The sequence below is a fragment of the Symphalangus syndactylus genome, chromosome 12, assembly GCF_028878055.3.
Source record: "Symphalangus syndactylus isolate Jambi chromosome 12, NHGRI_mSymSyn1-v2.1_pri, whole genome shotgun sequence".
NCBI lineage: Eukaryota > Metazoa > Chordata > Mammalia > Primates > Hylobatidae > Symphalangus > Symphalangus syndactylus.
This window is the reverse complement of record NC_072441.2, coordinates 73289617-73309301: the sequence shown is the minus strand read 5'-3', so window position 1 is coordinate 73309301 and position 19685 is coordinate 73289617. Positions and strand designations below refer to the sequence as shown.

At 45.0% G+C, this 19685-nt stretch overlaps 3 non-coding genes and 1 pseudogene across 3 annotated transcripts; 2 read left to right on the top strand and 2 right to left on the bottom strand.

The window, feature by feature from the left end:
- Window positions 1-3672: 3672 nt before the first annotated feature.
- Window positions 3673-4497, bottom strand: LOC134734851 (uncharacterized; annotated as a pseudogene).
- A 68-nt stretch (window positions 4498-4565) lies between these two features.
- TRNAN-GUU (transfer RNA asparagine (anticodon GUU)) lies at window positions 4566-4639 on the top strand. Its single transcript has one exon. It is a non-coding gene; the product is annotated as a tRNA-Asn (tRNA).
- A 9590-nt stretch (window positions 4640-14229) lies between these two features.
- On the top strand, window positions 14230-14396 carry LOC134734928 (U1 spliceosomal RNA). The gene has a single exon (XR_010117809.1). It is a non-coding gene; the product is annotated as a U1 spliceosomal RNA (small nuclear RNA).
- Window positions 14397-19269: 4873 nt separating this feature from the next.
- Window positions 19270-19341, bottom strand: TRNAQ-CUG (transfer RNA glutamine (anticodon CUG)). Its single transcript has one exon. It is a non-coding gene; the product is annotated as a tRNA-Gln (tRNA).
- Between the last annotated feature and the right edge of the window lie 344 nt (window positions 19342-19685).

Sequence of the window (19685 nt, the reverse complement as noted above, 5' to 3'; positions counted from 1 at the left end):
GCGATTCTCCTTCCTCAGCCTCCTGAGTAGCTGGGATTACAGGCATGCGCCACCATGCCTGACTAATTTTTTGTATTTTTAGTAGAAATGGAGTTTTACCATGTTAGCCAGGCTGGTCTCAAACTCCTGAGCTCAGGTGATCTGCCCACCTCGGCCTCCCAAAGTGCTGGGATTACGGGGTGAGCCACCGTGCCCAGGCAACCTTACTTTCAATGAAACTCTTACATGTTGCTACTGTAAGAGAAAGGAAAACAATGTTATGCTGGAATACATTAATTGTTATGGGATAAACAGGCAGGACATGATGCTACATTTATTAGTCACTTTTATTGAGAGTATTTGTGAAGATTAATTTTTCTGTCAGTTTGAATGGGTCATGGGGTGCCCAGATATTTGGTTAAACATTATTTCTCACTGTGTCTCTGAGAGTGTTTCTGGATGAGATTGACGTTTGAATCGGTAAACTGAGTAAAGCAGATTGCCCTCCCCAGTGTGAGTGGGCCTCACCCAACCCACAGAAGGCTTGAACAGAATGAAAGGCTAAGAAAGAAGTTTGTGCTCCACTATCTTTTAGCTGGGACGTCAGTCTTCTGCCTTGGGCCTTGGACTTGGTGGAGAACTCTATTCGACTCTCCTGGGTCTAGAGCTCACTCAGTGCAGAACTTGGGCTTCTCTGCTTCCATAATCACATTAGCCAATCTAAATCTCTGTGTGTGTGTATGTGTCTGTGTGTCTGTGTGTGTCTGTGTGTGTGTGTATGTGTGTGTGTGTCTGTGTGTGTATCCCGCTCGTTTTCTTTCTCTGAAGAACTCAGACTAATGTAGTAATATATGCCACTTGCCAGTCTTTGTCTCTATGCATTTAAAAGGTATGAAATAAATAAATAAATAAACAAAACCCTGGAGTGTTCTCAAAGAACAGCAAAGGAAATGAATTCTGACAGGTTTTGCGCTGAGGACATTCAGATGTGTGGAAAACGTGAAACCACTATGCTAGGGAAAGCAAATGCTGTTGAGAATGCCTCACAAACACAACTTACACGTCAGTAGGTAGGTTTGACCCTCAGAGTGGGCGCATTTTACTTTAAGTGCACTTTCGGTGAAACTTAAGATGAATCTAGGACTTTCATGATGGACGTATCTCTGTGTGCGTGTGTATACATATATATATAGAGAGAGTGTGTGTATATATTATATATATAATATATACACAGAGAGTGTGTATATATATATTTTTAATATATATATTAGATATATGTATATACACACACACATATATATATATATACACACACACACACACAGAGAGAGAGAGAGAGAGAGAGAGTCTTGCTATCTTATCCAGGCTGGTCACCAATGCTGTGCCTCAATTGATCGTCCCACCTCCCCCTCCCAAAGTGCTCAGATTACAGGTGTGAGCCACCTCATCCAGCCCATTTTCATATTTTTAATTTAGTTCAACCATTGTGGAAGACAGTGTGGCAATTTCTCAAGGATCTAGAATCAGAAATACCATTTGACCCAGCAATCCCATTACTGGGTATATACCCAAAGGATTATAAATCATTGTACTATAGAGACACGTGCACACATATGTTTATTGCAGCACTATTCACAATAGCAAAGATGTGGAACCAACCCAAATGCCCATCAATGATAGACTGGATAAAGAAAATGTGGCACATATGCAGCATGGAATACTGTGCAGCCATAAAAAAGAAGGAGTTCATGTCCTTCACAGGGGCATGGATGAAGCTGGAAACCATCATTCTCAGCAAACTAACACAGGAACAGAAAACCAAACACCACATGTTCTCACTCATAAGTGGAAGCTGAAAAATGAGAACATATGGACACAGGGAGGGGAACATCACACACTGGGGCCTGTAGGGGGGTGGGGGGCAAAGGGAGGGATAGCATTAGGAGAAATACCTAATGTAGATGACGGGTTGATGGGTGCAGCAAACCACCATGGCACATGTATACCTATGTAACAAACCTGGCATTCTGCACATGTATCTCAGAACTTAAAGTATAATAAAATTTTTTTAATTTAAATACACATTCCAAAAATTATATAGCAAGCACAGGAAGCCTCGTTTATGCCAGTTTTACAAAAACAGAAAAGATGATATATCAATGACAAGGCATCAAAGTGGCAACATAATAAAGTAGTGAGAGAGAGAAAAAAAGTTATTCTGGAATTCTATGCCACAGTAAAAATTCTCTCAAAAATGTGACTGAAATAAGGACATTTAAAATACATACACAGGTGCGATGACTCACACATGTATCCCAGCACTTTGGGAAGCCGAGGCGGGCGGATCACTTGAGGTCAGGGAGTTGGAGACCAGCCTGGCCAACGTGGCAAAACTTCGTCTCTACTAAAAATACAAAAATTAGCCAGGTGCGGTGGCACATGCCTGTAATCCCAGCTATTCAGGAGGCTGAGGCATGAGAATCACTTCTACCCGGGAGATGGAGGTTGCAGTGAGCCCAGATCATGCCACTGTACTCCAGTCTGGGTGACAGAGTGAGACTCCATCTTAAAAAACTACAAATAAAAATAAAGACATACAAATAAATGAAAGCATTCACCGACCCACACTACAAGAAACGTTGAAGGAGTCCTCCAGGCCTAAGGATAAGGATACCAGACAGAAATCTGAACCTACACAAAGAAATGGAGATGACTGGAAATCGCTATGTATGTACTTAGATGTTGGCATTTATAACATGTCTAAAATCGAATTACATGACAACACTAGCATAAAGGCCAGAAGGGGAGGTATAATGTCACTTGAGGGCAGACTAATAAAGATGTATTCTAGAAACCTTAAAGCTATCACTGACATAACAAAAGAAAGAATTGTAGCTAATAAGCCAAAAAAGGAAAGAAAATGGGATGATATAAAAAACCATGTAATCACTATGCTGGAGCAACTGCTCTCCAGGCCTCTACCCTATAGAAATACACCAGCGGCCAATGAGAAGTGTACAAGAATGATGACTGCAGCATTGTTTTGTAATCATAAAGTAATAGAACTAACGTAATTTCTTTTTCTTTCTTTCTGTCTGTCTTTCTTTCCTTTTTTTTTTTTTTTTTTTTTTTTTTTTTGAGACGGAGTCTCCCTTCGTCGCCCAGGCTGGAGTGCAGCGGCGCGATCTCGGCTCACTGCAAGCTCCGCCTCCCAGGTTCACCCCATTCTCCTGCCTCAGCCTCCCGAGTAGCTGGGACTACAGGCGTCCGTCACCACGCCCGGCTAATTTTTTGTATTTTTCAGTAGAGATGGTGTTTCACCGTGTTAGCCAGGATAGTCTCGAGCTCCTGACCGCGTGATCCGCCCGCCTCGGCCTCCCAGAGTGCTGGGATTACAGGCGTGAGCCACCGCGCCTGGCCGAACCAACGTAATTTCAAAGATACATGAAAAGGGTTTTATTTATTAAACAAACACAACAATTTAACAAAGAAATAATGGAAGCAAGTCCTTTTGCCAAAAGGAACACAGAGGGTCATGATGATGTTACTCCTCCAAGGATTTCAGGGTTCCCAGACGCCTAGTTTTCAGTCTAATTTTTCTGGAAGATCTTATTCTTGGGGAGCTACAGATTCTCGCGTTTGGGGCTCTCTCAGGTTCTATCTCCGTTTCCCCCTCAATTCCTCCCCATTCTGCTACAATAAAAAAACAATTTTCACCTCCGGAAGATCCCGCCTGTGCCTCCGCACGAGCCTTTCAGGAGGTCTGGTCCACCGCTCCCCGGCTTCTTTCCCCGATTTTGCTTTTCCCTTCCCCCGCTCCCGCCCTCCCGCCCCACGACCCGACCACCGCCCAGCTGAGCCCCCGCGGCTCCACTGCGCAGAAGGTGCACCGGAGGCGCTGCCCGTTGCCCGCCCCGCGGGGTGCTGAGAAATCAACCTGAATAAACGTTTTGTAAAAAGAACTTCCCCATGGAAAAACCTCTCATGATTTCCATTCTCAAGGCTCTTGAAAGGACTAAAAGATAAAGGCGACGATGGATTCATTCAACAAGTCCTAGTCGTGCGTCCTGGTGAGTGCCAGACCCTGCTCCCCGCGAGGGAATCCACGAGAGACCCTCACCACGATCCCTGCCCTGGTGGAGCCCCCGTGCCGAACACAGGATCCGAAGATGGCAGCGGAAGCTCCGCAGCGCCCCGAATGCGACCGGGGAGGGAGGGCACAGTCTCCCTCACGGGGTGAAGGCTGTGCAAACAAGGGGAAGAGCCATCCCGGGAGCCCACCAGGCGTTCAGCTTCCCTTGGGCCCCCTGGCTGCTCGAGCCCGGGTCGCGGACCGGGGCGTTTCCGGGGGCTTCTGAAGCAGGCGAGGGGCAGGGCGGGCGAAGGCCATTCGGCTGTCCTTCTGGCTCTAGTATCTCCTAACGCGCAGGTGTCCAACGTGACTAGCGCGATTCACCGCTCTAATTGCTCGGGTTTTCCAAGGCCTTGCTCAATCATCCTGCCGGACGAGCCCTGAGGCTAGAAGGCACAGGGGAAGTTTGTTGAAGGAGCCCTTCCCATAGTGCACAGCAAAATCAGTAGTTCCTGTCTCTGTGGCGCAATCGGTTAGCGCGTTCGGCTGTTAACTGAAAGGTTGGTGGTTCGAGCCCACCCAGGGACGCTTGTTCCAGCTTTTAAAGCGTTCGTGTATTATCGATCACTAGAGAATCTTCCCTTTTTCTTCCCATAGTCCTAAGTCCTAAAGGTTGGTGGTTCCAGGCCAGCCAGGGATGCCCCCTGCAGGGAAGGTTTTATCTTCCCTGGATTCTAGGCACAGTTGACAGAGATCCCTGTCAAGGGCCACTTCCCACATTCCCCACACCCTCGCCTCACAGATCCGATTCAGACAGAGCATCTCCTGAAATGTCATGCTGTCTTGTGCCTGTGCACAAGAAACAGAGACCAAACGAGTCACTTCTGGTGCCGACAAAATCCTCATGCTGCCCCTTATAGGCTTGGATGGGTTATATGCCAACCTTAATTTTTTCATTTTCAATAGGAGGCCTAGAGAGATGTCCTATCCCCAGGATGGGCCTGGATTTCCTGGTTGCTCTATCAATAATATGGATAGAAAGTGGAATCATTCATCATCATAATAATCTTCTCCATCATTTTTGAAAACAGCATTTTTTATCCATCAGTTTGTGCATGATTTATTTAACCCTTTTCAAAATGTGTTTGAAATGAGGTTGGCTTCATGGTTTTAGGATTTCAGAGAATCCTGAAATCGTCATTCTTGTACACATATCTTTGGCCACTGATAGTTCTGTAGTAGCATAGAGAACTGGATGTGCCACTGCTATATTACAGACTTTTTAATTTTTATTTTTAGTTTTTGTGACAGGGTCTCATTCTGTCTCTGAGGCTGGAGTGCAGTGGCCTGATTGCGTTTCACTGTAGCCTCAACTTCTCAGGCTCAAGCGATCCTCCCATCTCTCAGCCCTCCAAGTAGCTGAGACTGCAGGCGTGGGCCATCATGCCCTGCTAATTTTCGTTTGTTTTGTAGAGAAGGGGTTTCACCATGTTGCACAGGCTGGTCTCCAAACTCCTGGGTTCAAGCAGCTCCATGGCCTTGCAAAGTGCCAGGATTTACAGGCATGAGCAACTGCAACGGGTCTTATGTAATGCCTCTAACTTCAGCAATTTTAGCAAATTTGTCTTCTGCGGGAGAGGTATCAAATCATATTCCAATTTATTTCTCAACTCTAATACTGTCCCTTTCTTCATTTACTTGCTGGCACAACAAACTTTCTCCCCCTTCCCCCACTTTTTTTAGACTAGGTCTCACTTTGTTACCCAGGATAGAGAGCAGTGGCGTGATCTCAGCTCGCTGCAGCCTCCACCCCCTGGGCTCTAGTGATCCTCCCACCTCAGCCTCCAGAGTAGCTGGATCTACAGACATGCACCACTGCATACAGCTATTTGTTTTTTTTTTTTGTAGAGATAGGGCCTTACTATGTTGCCCAGGTTGGTCTCCAACCCCTGGGCTCAAGAGATCTATCTGCCTCCGCCTCCCACAGTGCTAGGATTTCAGGCGTGAGCCACTGTGCTAGCCATGAGCCCATGATATTCTAATAAGGGGACAGGTGCCTTCCTGGATTAACTAAGGGGATGATAAAACAGAAGGACATGGTGGACATGACACATAGATATTCTGTGGCATAGGATGGACAGCTAAACTTCTAAGACATTTTATTTTATTTTATTTTTTGAGACAAGGTCTTTCTCTGCTGCCCAGGCTGCAGTGCAGTGGTACAATCATAGTTCACTGTAGCCTGAAACTCCTGGGCTCCAGTGATCCTCCCACCTTAGCCTTCCAAGTAGCTGGGACTACAGGTATGCACCATCATACATGGCTATTAAGGAAAATAATAATTCTGTAGAGATGTGGTCTCACTAAATTGCCCAGGCTGGTCTCCAACTGCTGAGCTCAAGTGATCCTCCTGCTTTGGCCTCCCAAAGTGCTGTGCTGAGATTACAGGCATGAGCCACCATGGTTGGCCCTGTTTCTTTTTAAAATTTAATTTATTTTGATTCAATATTTTATTTTCTCTGGAAAGATAAAGGGAACAAGTCTTTTCCAGAAACAGGCGTATGGTATGGGCCCAGTGATACCCTGATCCACCCCTTAGGCTTCAATTACCCATTTTAAAGTAGTTCATAAGCTGACTCGTTGGAATTCAGACAAAATGATAGCATGGGGAAAGCAGTGTATTGAAAATCATCACCTACGATTGCAGAAAAGGTTTATTCTTGCTGTACTGTCTGTTCTGTCCCAAACATACTTCTGGCAAACCCCTTCATGTGTCACAGGGACATTGTACCTTTAGGACCCTTTAAGACATGGCAGTTAGACTTTATCCAGCTGTCTCCATCTCAGGGTCACAGATACTTTCTGGTGCTAATTTATATGCGCTGTCACTGGGGTGAAACATTTCCATGCCAATGAGCCACAGCCCAAGCAGCTGGTAGACTGTGATTAGAGAAAATCATTCCTCGTCGGGAGTGCCATCTGATCTCCATAGCAACCGAGGAACACACCTAATCAGTCAGATAGTTGGATCCATTTGTAACGTTTGGCCTATGTCTCAACATGTCCATTGTACCTATCACCCCTAATCCTCTGGACTAGTGCAACTTAATAATGATAAGATAAAAACTCAATTGGCAAGGCTAACAGAAGTTTTTAACCTTCCCTGGCCAAAGATCCCCCACTGTTTCTGGAAAACTTTCACTCTCTCCCTTTGAAATTAGAACAGGAAGACCCATGCAGTGGTTAGATGAAGGGGCTTATGAACCTGTACTGCACTTCTTAAAGGTCACATTCTCCATTATTTCTAAGGTCTCACAAAACTTCTTACCAAGAGTTCCAAATTAATAAAGGATGCCTTTCATAATGAGCTGCTGGGAGATGAAAATATCAAAAATTATGCCTATAAACCGGAGATGTTGCTTACTGGAAACAACATCAAATAAAATACTCCCTCCAAGTCCACTGGAGGGCACCATGTAGGTATTATTAACATTAATTTATTTTTTTTGAGATGGGGTCTCACTCTATTGCCCAGGCCGGAATGCAGTCGTGTAATTATGACTCACCGTAGCCTTTACCTTCTGGGGTCAAGCCATCTTCCTGCCTCAGTCTCCCAAATAGCTGGGACCAGAAGTGTGGGCCACTGCACCTGGCTCACATCAGGTATTATTGCCTAATCTCTGTGGCAGTAAATATAAGGGCATTGACACACAGATTCATGTTTCTCTTATCTAAAAGGCAACCCTACCAGAGTGGACATCTGTCAGTGGAGGTTTTCACTTAAAGGTGACCTGCCATCTTCCTGACCAAGATGGCAAGTAGCTGACATCTGTTGTAGCCTACTTCCACCCAAGATACTGGCCTGTATAACCAGCTATTCACAATTCCAGTGCTCACTGCACCTGAAAGAGTTAGTCTCTTTTTCTGTTGACTGGGATACATACACCATTAGGGCTCCTTTAAGTTGTAGGGGTCGTATCCTATTGGTTTTGGTAAAATCACCCTATATGTATATTCTCTAAGATATGATACACTAGTCCTATTGTGTGTATGTGTATATACATATACATACATACATACATAGCAAAATGCCTATGATCAGACTTCTGTTTTACTGTCCTTAATTAATTTGATTATATCAGGGAGGGATAATTCTCTGATCAGAATCTCACAAACCATTGCCACTGTGGGAAATGTGACAAGGTTCCAGGTTTGCCACCTTAAACCACCAACCACTTTTCACCCTAATGACCCATTGGTACATCCTGTGCCAAATTTCACCAGTATTCCTCCTGATTGCACTGACGATGCAACTCGGGCTCACATCAAGCAAAACCTGTTTATCGAATCTGTCTGACTCATCCTAACCTTCCTGCCCTACTTCCCAGTTTAACCCATCATAATTGTATTGTCAAAATAACTGCCTGTAATCCCAGCACTTTGGGAGATTGAGGCAGGAGGATCACTTGAGCCCAGGAGTTTGAGACGAGCTTCCTGGGCAAAATGGTGAAACAATGTCTCTACAAAATACACAAAAATATACAGTTGGGTGCATGGTGGCACCCAACTCTAGTTCCAGCTACTCAGGAGTATGAAGTGAGAGGATGACTTGAGTCCAGGAGTTCGAGCCTGCAGTGAATCCAGATGACACCACTGCACTCCAGACCAGGCGAAAGAGTGAGACCCTGTCTCAGAAAGTAAATAAATAAGCCAGGCGTGGTGATGTGTGCCTAACTCTAGCACTTGGGAAGCTGAGGTAGGTTGATTCATTGAGCCCTGAAGGTCAAGAGGTCAAGACTGTACTGGGCTGTCATGTTGCCACAGCATTACAGCCTGGGCAACAGTGAGACCCTGGTTGCAAAAAAATCAAAAATCAGAAAGAAAACCAACAAAAAATTGTTGCCTCACTCTGAAATGACAGTGGTAAACACCATGATGCTATTGGAAAGTTAAGAGAAAAACACTCCCTCCTGCTATCAGGATCCAACCTGCCCTCTTGCTCTAACATGTCTGACCCATGGTTTAAATGCCGAAAGCTGATGTACCCAAATTATACTACACTTACCTGTTCTGCACCAGCATTTATTTTGTCTGTGGAGGAGATCACAATCCATGGCCCTTAAATGTCTAAAGACATGGAAGGATGAAGGGCAATGTCTTTTAGGATATTTGGTCATGCCTATATATATATATATATAGCTCTGAAGAAACCCAACATTTGATGAGTGGGGAGGCCGAGGCGGGTGGACCACCTGAGGTCAGGGGGTTCAAGACCAGCCTGGCCAACACTGTGAAACCCCGTCTCTACTAAAAATACAAAAATTAGCTGGGTATGGTGGTGTTCACATGTACTCCCAGCTACTCAGGAGGCTGAGATAGGAGAATCACTTGAACCTGGGAGGCAGAGGTTGCAGTGAGCGAAGATCATGCCACTGCACTTCAGCATAAGAGACAGAGTGAGACTCCGTCTCAAAAAAAAAAAAAAAAAAAAATTTGTATGATTGGATGAGTGTCCTCAAACTTTTCACTAGGCATGCCCACCACTCTATTTTATTAATAGATGGAGATCCTATTGGGAGAAAACTTGCTAATTACCTGCCTGACCATTAAGAAAGTAGCTCCATACATTTTTGGGGAAGCACGCTTTTGCTTTGATGGGATGTTGCTTCCCATGGTTAGAAATCCTTCTTTAACCTTAGGTAACATTGCTGATAAAAACTGGGCATGGGGGCTCTGGCCTATAATCCCAGTGATTCAGAGGCTGAGGTGGAAGGATCACTTAAACCCAGGAGTTCCAGGCAGCAGTGACCTATGATGGTGGCAGTGCACTCCAGCCTGGGCGACAGAGCCACTCCTTCTCTCTGAAAGAAAAATAAAGAGTCCAGGCTTGGTGGCCTATGCTCGTAATCCCAGCACTTTGAGAGGCTCAGGTGGGAGGATTGCCTGAGCTCAGGAATTTGAAACCATCCTGAGCAAGATAGCGAGACCCTGTTTTTCAACAAACAAACAAAACAATCAAACAAACAAAAACAAAATTAGCCAGGCATAGTGGTGCATGTCTGTAGTCCCAGCAACTCGGGAGGCTGAGGTGGGAGGATTGCTTGAGTGAGGGAGGTTGAGGCTGCAGTGAGCTGAGACTGCACCACTGCACTCTAACCTGGGCAACACAGCAAGACTGTGTCTTAAAAAAAAAAAAAAAAAAAAAGAGAAAGAAAGACAAAAGAAAGAAAGAAAGAAATATTGCTGATGAAACTGTAGCCTCTTTCACAGCTCAACAAAAAGCTATTTATTCACTGGCTAAGGTTGTACTAGATAATTGCATTACTTTAGGTGATATATATTTTCAAAGACAATATTATTCTTATTTAAAAATGGTTAGAACCTGGGCACGGTGGCTCATGCCTGTAATCACAGCACTTTGGGAGGCCGAGGCAAGTGGGTCACCTGAGGTCAGGAGTTCGAGATCAGCCTGGCCAACATGGTGAAACCCCGTCTCTACTAAAAACACAAAAATTAGCCGGGCATGGTGGCGGGTGCCTGCAATGCCAGCTAGTCAGGAGGCTGAGGCAGGAGAATCGCTTGAACCCTGGAGGTGGAGGTTTCAGGGAGCCGAGATCACGCCATTGCACTCCAGCCTGGGAGACAGAGAGAGAGTCTGTCTCAAAAAAATAAAAACAAAACAAAAACAATACAGCAGCACTTACAAGAGTTCATAAAAGGAATTGTACATTGTCAACTGATAGTGTAGAGAGAGCAGCCCCTGCCCACCTGGTTGTGATCTCTGCACAATGCTTGCCCACAACCACCTTCTCCACTTAGTACAACGCAGCCCAGAACACACAAGGGGAGAGCCCCAGCAACAGCAGCCTCCACAGCCCACTTTAGATGATAGATTTAGCTGAGCAGGGAGGTGGATGTGTGGTGTTTACAACCTCTTGTTGCGTATACAAAAATAAATACTCCCATGATGTAGAACCTCATTTAGAAAAAATTAGAAGTCATTTGGCTACAAGAAATCATGGAAGAAGAACTGGTATGTGATGTTTTGCCTGATGTTTTTAGTTGGCTCCCTAATGGAATATCTTCCCTTACTGTTCTGGCATACAGATTCTCTTTGTGATTCTCATTCTTGTGTGCATTATATGTGTGCTATTCAAATTATTAATGTTATATATTTCTTGTTTTACTTCTGAGAAAACTGATTTTGTGGTGTCTGAAGTCTAGAGATGATTAAACAAGTGACAGCTGTAGATTTAACTGAGGTCTCTCCTCTTTTCTTCTTTTCTTCTTTTTTTTTCTACTCTGTGACACACTTTCAATTGGGCTTTGGGGCACTCTTAAAAATTCCTCAGTGAAGTGGCACCTGTCCTCCCCTGCCCTCAGCGTGGGAAAGACTATCTGGGAATGAGTGTTCCTGGCAAAGAGGGATACCTTGGCTGAGCTTTTGATTATCAATGCTTTCAAGAAGAAAGATTTTTTAAAGAATTTTTATCTGAGGAATGTGAACCACTTCACATGATCAGAGAGACATTAAATCAAGACAGCAACCACTTTCTGCTTCCTTCCTTTTGAGCTATGTATTCATCTGTTGAAACTGCTTGCTATTACCCCCAAGTAGCTGTAAATTAATCTAATAATGCCACGCCAAACACTGTATCCCACACCCTATAACAACGGATAGCCAAGCTCTCATCAATGCTATTTCTGAAAACCAATGAGAATTCCTGACAGGCACCTTTCTATCAGCCCATTGTGCATCCCCCCTTTTGACCTTTAAAAACCTGCTTGTGACAAAGGCCAAAGGGAGCTCAGATCCAAGGTTCTTTGGGTGTGAGTCTTCCAGGCAGCTGTCTTCACGTTGGCTCAAGTAAACTCTAGATTCTATTTTGTGCTTCAGCCTCTTTCTTTTAGGTCAACATGTTCAGCAACAGTAGAATAAATAAATAAGTTGGCCTATATTCATACAAAGGAATACACACAGAAACAAATAACCACATGAATAACGTGAAAAATGCATACATGTAAGACTGAGTGAAAGAAGTCAAACCTATGCCTCTGCTCCTGAGACCGACTTTACAAAAATTATAACTGGGAGAATTATCACAGCGAAAGAGATCCGACCTAACTGCTTCCATCTTGCTTCCAACGTCCAAGCTGTCCTTGTTCATTCCTGGGCACAGGCCAAAATAACGTTGAGAGGAACTTAGTTTATGGTTTAGCTGTGAAATAAAGATGATAACAGCCCTTTCCGAAAACAAATCCCCTTCCTGCCTGGGGACTAGACTGCCTTTGCAGGACTAACAAATTAGCCACGAGATTAGAAATGATGGTTTAGGATCATGCAGCCTCCAACTTACGAGATTCTAAACCTCCCCGAATTGTTCCTGGGGATCACATCACTGCTGTGAAACCTAAGATCGGTGCGTGAGGTATTTTGTAGCCCTACACTTGTTGCATCAGCTGGCACCACCCAGACGGATAAACCAGCTCATCTGATCTTGTGGCCCCCACCCAGGAACAGACCCAGCTCAAGAGCATGCTTTAGCTCCCTGTGAGTTCATCTCCAACCTGACCAATCAGAACTCCCAACTCACTGGCCCCCACACACCAAATTATCCTTAAAAATTCGGGTTCCGGAATGCTCAGGAAGACTGATTTGAGTAATAATAAAACTCTGGTCTCCCACACAGCTGGCTCTAGGTAAATAACTTTCTTTATTGCAATTCCCCTGTCTTGATAAATTGGTTCTGTCTAGGCAGCAGGCAATGTGAACCCAATGGGCAGTTATATTCCCCCAAAACCCACTACACACTTTATGATTCAGTTTATATGAAAGCAAAGGACAAGAAAAACTTGCCTGATAGATTTGGAGTCTGTGGAGTAGTGTCAGAGTTTGGGGTTGTATTCTACAGATTAAAAGTAATCTGTTAAGCACCTCAAATAAAGTTTCCCCCAAATATATATATATATATATTTTTTCCAAATTTGGACCACTTTGTTTCTGTCTTTGCAGAACATAAAGTGCTAACATGAGGTAAGTGCTAAGGTCTGGAGAAAGCAGTGAAGAGATGACAAACTCCAGCACCATGCCTGAGTGTCCAGTGTGCTCTGCTGGGGCAGCATATTTGTACATTGCTGTATTTGAAAAAACCCTACAAGATTCATGAAATTGGACCACCGTCCTTATAACACTACTAGTGGTAAAACAAGTAAGGATGGCTGGTTTGCAGTCATCTGAGCAGCCTCTCTAGTTTCATAGATATGGTTTCTCTCTGATATAGAACAGCTTCCAATTTCAAGCAGAATGCTACATCACAAGAATAACGATGTGAAGAGAACCAGTTTCTTGTGTAATCCTACATGTTTTAGTCTGCGCATTACAAGCCATTATTTGAAGAAGGGTGGACAGGCTCCAGATTTCTGCCAAAGAGGTCCTCGGCAACACTGGCTAAGAACCGGCTTCTGGGCGGTCGTGATGGCTCACGCCTGTAATCCCAGCACTTTGGGAGGCCGAGGCCGGCGGATTACCTGAGGTCAGGAGTTTGAGATCAACCGGGCCAACACGGTGAAACCCCATCTCTACTAAAAACACAAAAACTAGCCGGGCATGGTGGCGGGTGCCTGTAATCCCAGCTACGCAGGAGGCTGAGGCAGGAGAATCGCTTGAACCCTGGAGGCGGAGGTTGCAGAGAGCCGAGATCATGCGACTGCACTCCAGCCTGGGCGACAGAGCGAGACTCGGCGCAAAACAAAAAACAAACAAAAAACTACAACAGAAACACCCGCTTCCTTGGTGAAGACCAGGGGCAGAAAAGAGAGAGAAAAGAGGGAGAGGCAGACATCACTGCCCCCGCAGGCTCTGGCAGCATGTTGCTCGGCTGAGTGGCGGAGGGTGCGGCGGAAAAGCAGACGGGGACGAGAAAGGCGCTGTCGGTGACATCACGGATAGGGCGACTTCTATGTAGATGAGGCAGCGCAGGGGCTGCTGCTTCGCCACTGGCTGTTTCGCCACGAAGGAGTTTCCGTGCCGTGGGAGGGGGGTTCAGGACCGCTGGTGGGACCTGAGAGTCCCAGCTGTGTGTCAGGGCTAGGAGGGCTCGGGGGCGCGCGGGTCAAGTGACCGTGTCTGTAAAGGGTGAGGTATATGGAGCTGTGGCAGGGCAGAGGTGTGTAAATTCATACTTATCTAACAGGGGAAATACCTTGGTCGATAAAAGGGTTTATTCTGAAGGTGAGGTTTATCTGTTGCACTCAGGATGTGCTGTTTTCTGTGGTTTTTCCCAGCGTGAGCAGACTCGGTTGTACAATTTGTGATAGTGTGGAACTGTGTCCGCACTTTATCCTGAGTTTTTGTAATTTAAAAAATAGGTTCTTTTGCAAAGGCGTTTTTCGAATCTACGGTTTATGGTTTGGGTAGCATCTTAAGCGTTCTCCTTACACTCGCAATGATGGAAAACATTAAATAACGTGTTATTCTCTCCGACGTCCCCTTGTTTAACACAAGCTAAGTGGTCGCAGGGCTCCCTTTTCTTTTACTACGTGGGGCTGCTTTTTGCAGATCGCTTCATGGTTTCCAGTCTCTTGGGTTGGAGGAGTAAGAAAACCACTCCAAATCTTTTTTTTTTTTTTTTTTTTTGAGACGGAGTCTCGCTCTGTCGCCCAGGCTGGAGTGCAGTGGCGCGATTTCGGCTCACTGCAAGCTCCGCCTCCCGGGTTCACGCCATTCTCCTGCCTCAGCCTCTCCGAGTAGCTGGGACTACAGGCGCCCGCCACCACGCCCGGCTAATTTTTTGTATTTTTAGTAGAGACGGGGTTTCACCGTGGTCTCGATCTCCTGACCTCGTGATCTGCCTGCCTCGGCCTCCCAAAGTGCTGCGATTACAAGCGTGTGCCACCGTGCCCGGCCCAAATCTTAGCGTCTTCTACTTAATTTAGTGTATGTTTACCCTTAGAAGATTCCTTTAGAAAAATATCTCTCTAACTGTAATCAGGAGTTGAGGAATTCCTTCATTTCTGTTTCTGTCTCTTTGTCTGCAGTTTTCATTCACTATTAAATGGAATATTTGTAAAATAAAAATAGAGTCTAAGCTAAATTTTATAAAAGCATACATATATGCATCTTTATTATTTTATTATTTTTTCAGGTATATATATCCTTCTTTATTATTTTTTCTTTTAGGGACAGTCTAGCTAAAATATACATTCTTCTCCCTGTAGATATACCACAAGACTATGACTCCAGGGTTGCCCAAATGTTATGAGAAGTTATTTTTGAATGTAAGCTTTTCAAAAATTTTACATATGTTTACATCTTCTCTACTGTTAGTATGATCTATACTTAGCATGTATAGTTTTTTTTTTTAAAAAGACAATAGCTTAACAATGATTTGGAAGAAAAATATGTAGATATGTTAACAGTAGTTAATTCCAGGAGGTGTTAATATGGATGACTGGTTATCTTCCTCTTTATGAATTTTTTATATTTTTAAATGGAAAATACTCAATGACCTGGAAGTTAAAGAACAGATTAGATATGGAAGGGGTGTAGGGTAGGTGAGAGGAAAATGTAAAGGGAAGGACAAACCCAGTTCTGGCAGGACCATGTTTAAGTTGAGGGTTTCTGGGGAGCAGTTGTTGGGATAAGAAGGAAATGAAGGAGGCAGGAGAATCATGAAAATATTTAGGACAGTGTATTGCCTGTCTTATCATTCCTCCTCCTTTTGTGTTTCTTCCAAAGAAATACACAGACTTACATTTCTTTTCAAGCATGATTACCATTTGCGTTTATCTTTTATTAATGTAACTGCCTGGTAGGTTTATCTTGCCCATTGCCCAGATAAGCCAATGGAGCTGAGAACAGCAGGCTTTCTACAATAGAGAAAGAATTTAATAAATGCAGAGGCAGCTGAGGGACCAGGACAGGGGTTTGTTATTACTCAAATCTGCCTCCCCCAAAATTCAAAGACTAGGGTTTTTTTTGTTTTTTTGATAGTTTGGCAGACAGGGGGCTAGGGAATGTGCAAAGCAGATTGGTTGGGTTGGGGATGGAATCACAGTGTCAGAGCTTGTTTAGTGCACTGAGTCAGTCCCTGGGTGAGGGCCACAGGACCAGATGAACCAGTTTACAGGTCTGGGTGTGCCAGCTAGTCCATCATAAGGCAGGGTCTGAAAAATACCTTGAACACCAATCTTAGGTTTGACACTAATAATGTTATATGTAGGCACAGTTGGGGAGCTTAGGAATCGTGTGGCTTCTGGCTGCATGGCTCCTGAGCCATAATTTCCAGTCTCACACCTAATTTGTTAGCTTTGCTAAGGAGATCTGATCCCCAAGACAGGAAGGAGTTTGTCTCGGGAAGGGGTAATCATCTTTGTTTCAGACTTAGACTTGGAACTAAACTTCTCTCATAGTTAGCCTGGCCTATGCCCAGGAATGGACAAGGGCAGCTCAGAGGTTAGAAGCAAGATGCAGTCAGTTAGGTCAGATTTCTTTCACAGTCATAGTTTTCCTATGTCAGGTTTTTCTCACTGTCATAATTTTTGCAAGGTTGGTTTTGTTAGGAGCAGAATAAATGCAGTGGTTCTGAGAATGTCTTCTGGAGACAGGCTGCCTTCACTTCAAATTCCTGCTTTCAAATCCTCCTTTGCTGGCTGAGCGACCCTGGACAGGTCACCTAACGTCTTTGTGCATCTCATATGGAAGATGAAGGTGATAGTGTGACCTCGGCCTGAGGTAAGGACTAAATGAGTAAACATATGCACATCACCAACTGTGCATGACATGTGGCACTTTGTGTTGCAGGCACAGTTGATGATGTGCATATGTTACTCATGTGCATATTAGCTCTTGTATTTTGCCTGCAACACTGCACAAAGAGCAGATGTGATGAAAACCAGTTGTATTGAAGTTACAGCAGTGATACTTTCCAGTGGCTGTGCACCCTCCCAGGAAGACTGCAGCAATCCTCTCACCAGCAGTAACGTCCTGGGCTGGGAGATCCCAGGAAGGCCCCTCAATCTCCAGCAGGTTTGACCCTCAAGGAGCTTCAGGGAATGAGCTAGAGAAGTATTTCTATCTGGGAGGAACTGGGAATTTATTAGCTCATGTGTTCAGCTCATCCAAAGGGGAATAATGATTCAATTTCTTGCTTCACATCTGCCCCAGTAAAATTCTTATAGTTTTGCCCAGGTGCAGTGGCTCACACCTGTAATCCCAGAACTTTGGGAGGCTGAGGCGGGCGGATCACCTGAGGTCAGGAGTTCAAGACCAGCCTGGCCAACATGGTGAAACCCCATCTCTACTAAAAATACAAAAAGTAGCTGGACATGGTGGCAGGCGCCTGTAATCCCAGCTACTCGGGAGGCTGAGGCAGGTGAATCGCTTGAACCCAGGAGGCGGAGGTTGCAGTGAGCTGAGATCGTGCCATTGCACTCCAGCTTAGACGACAGAGTGAGACCCTGTCAAAAAAAAAAAAAAATTCTTATAGTTTTACAGTGGAAGACATTTCTACATGTAGGGGAGGAAATATGACTTTTTCTCACCCAGCCTAGGTTCACTGCTGAGATCCTCACAACAAAAGACAGACTAACAAGGGAAGAGCATACAGATTTATTTAATGTAAATTTTACATGACAGGAACTCCTTCCAAAGGAAATGAAGGCCCATGGAAACAGATAAACCTCAGTTTTTGTTTTTGTTTTTTTAACAGTAGGTTTATTTAAGAACAAATAGTCACGGAGAAGTATGATGAGACAATAAAAGTATGATCTAACAGTAACAGACTGGGGGAAAGGTAGCCAGGCCTCTGTGTTCAGGCTCTTCTCTGTGTCCCTGTGTCTTCACACTCCAGGATGCACCTTTCCTTTGGGTACAGAGAGGGCACCTCTCACATAAGGGTCTTACAATCGACTTCAGGGAAGAAGGGCAGGGGGAGGGTGACAGTGACCTTTCTGCTTCTGTTGTTTACTCATATTCCTTTAGCATAAAATATTCAGTACCCCAAGATGTTATACTTTGGAGTAGCAAGTCCTGAATCCTATCATGCACATGCAACAAAACCCAGAATCTTTGAAGAGTGATGACTACAAAACATTTAAATTCAAAATACGAATGATGGCCAAGTGGGGTGGCTCATGCCTGTAATCTCAGCAGGGAGGTGTAGGGAGGCCCAGGCAAGCGGATCACTTGAGTTCTGGAGTTCGAGAGCTGGCCAATATGGCGAAACCCCATCTCTACTAAAGATACAAAAATGAGCCCAGCACGTGGTGCACACCTGTTGTCCCAGCTACTTTCAGGGGGTGGGCAATGGGTGGGCTGAGGATCAACTGAAACAATATCATATTTACGAATGATTTTTTTTTTTTCCTATAGGGCTAGTCAAGTGAAGCAGTGGAAGTGGAGAAGGAACAAAGAAACCTGTCCTGGTTGTGATCAATTATTTGTAAATAGGAATGAATTTTTTATGCACTATACACTGTTATCAAAGTGACATATGCTGCAAAGTTGGTGGTGAACAGCAGTGCCCTGGTCCCTTCCTACACTTATCTGTAGGGATAACAATTTTTAATGCACGCAACCCACCTCTACAAAAATATTGTTACTCTTTGACTGTCCAATTTTCCATCCCAGGTTCTGCAGTCCAGCCTGCAAGGGGAAACGGAGTTTGTGTTTCCTTACCTGCCAGTCCACTCCAAGGAGCCAAGAAGGCGTCCTCTCACCCCCTCACCCCCGGCTTGTCCTCCAAACTGAGCCCCTCAAAGACTGCGGTGTTTTTCAGTCCTTCGTAACCGCTCTCAGCCCCAAAATATGAAAATGAGAGCGATGGTCCTGGGCGCCTGGAGAGACATCTTAGTTCGCTCCCAAGACCCATCAGGAACCTCATCCCAAGTGCTCTGAAGAGCAGGAGAAAACATGTTTAACTAAGGCGTCTTCTCCTTGGGGCAGGGTCCTGACGGGAGAAGGGGGAACCCCACCGTCAGAGACTCGCGCCTCAGAGCTGCTCAGGTTCCTCTTCCCCGTGGCCCTGAGGGAGCTCGGCCGGGGCGACCCAGGATCAGAACCCGCGCTCCCAGCCGAGAAGCGCGGGGTACATCGTGAGGCTCAGACAGTGGGAGCAGTAGGGACACGGAGGCCCGCAGCGCAGAGCTTCTGAACGTCAGCGGAATCCCCATTCCAGTCAGGGAGTAAAACACGGTATTGCCGTTCTAATTAAACAGAAAGGTTCCACCGAGACTCGAACTCGGATCGCTGGATTCAGAGTCCAGAGTGCTCACCATTACACCATAGAACCTCACAATGCAAATTTGTTGGAGGCGTCTGAATTCCTAATAAGTAGCAATAGTTCCCAGTCAACCCTGTCAAGGCATTTGTATTATCCCACAAGCAATACTCCAGGAAGGTGGACCTGCAGGAAGGAGCCATCCTTCTTGCTTTATCTCTGCCCTCTCCTTTGATCGACTTCTATCATTTCATTTGCACCTCGGAAAATGAGGCAAAATCCACTGTGAGTTTAGGGCCAGAGAAGAGCCCTTGAAGCCTCGGTCATAGAGTTTCCTGTGCCGCAGTGAAATTTCTTCCTTCCTTTCTTTCTCTTTCTTTCTTTCTCTCTCGGCCTAAAACAACTTTAAGATGTGA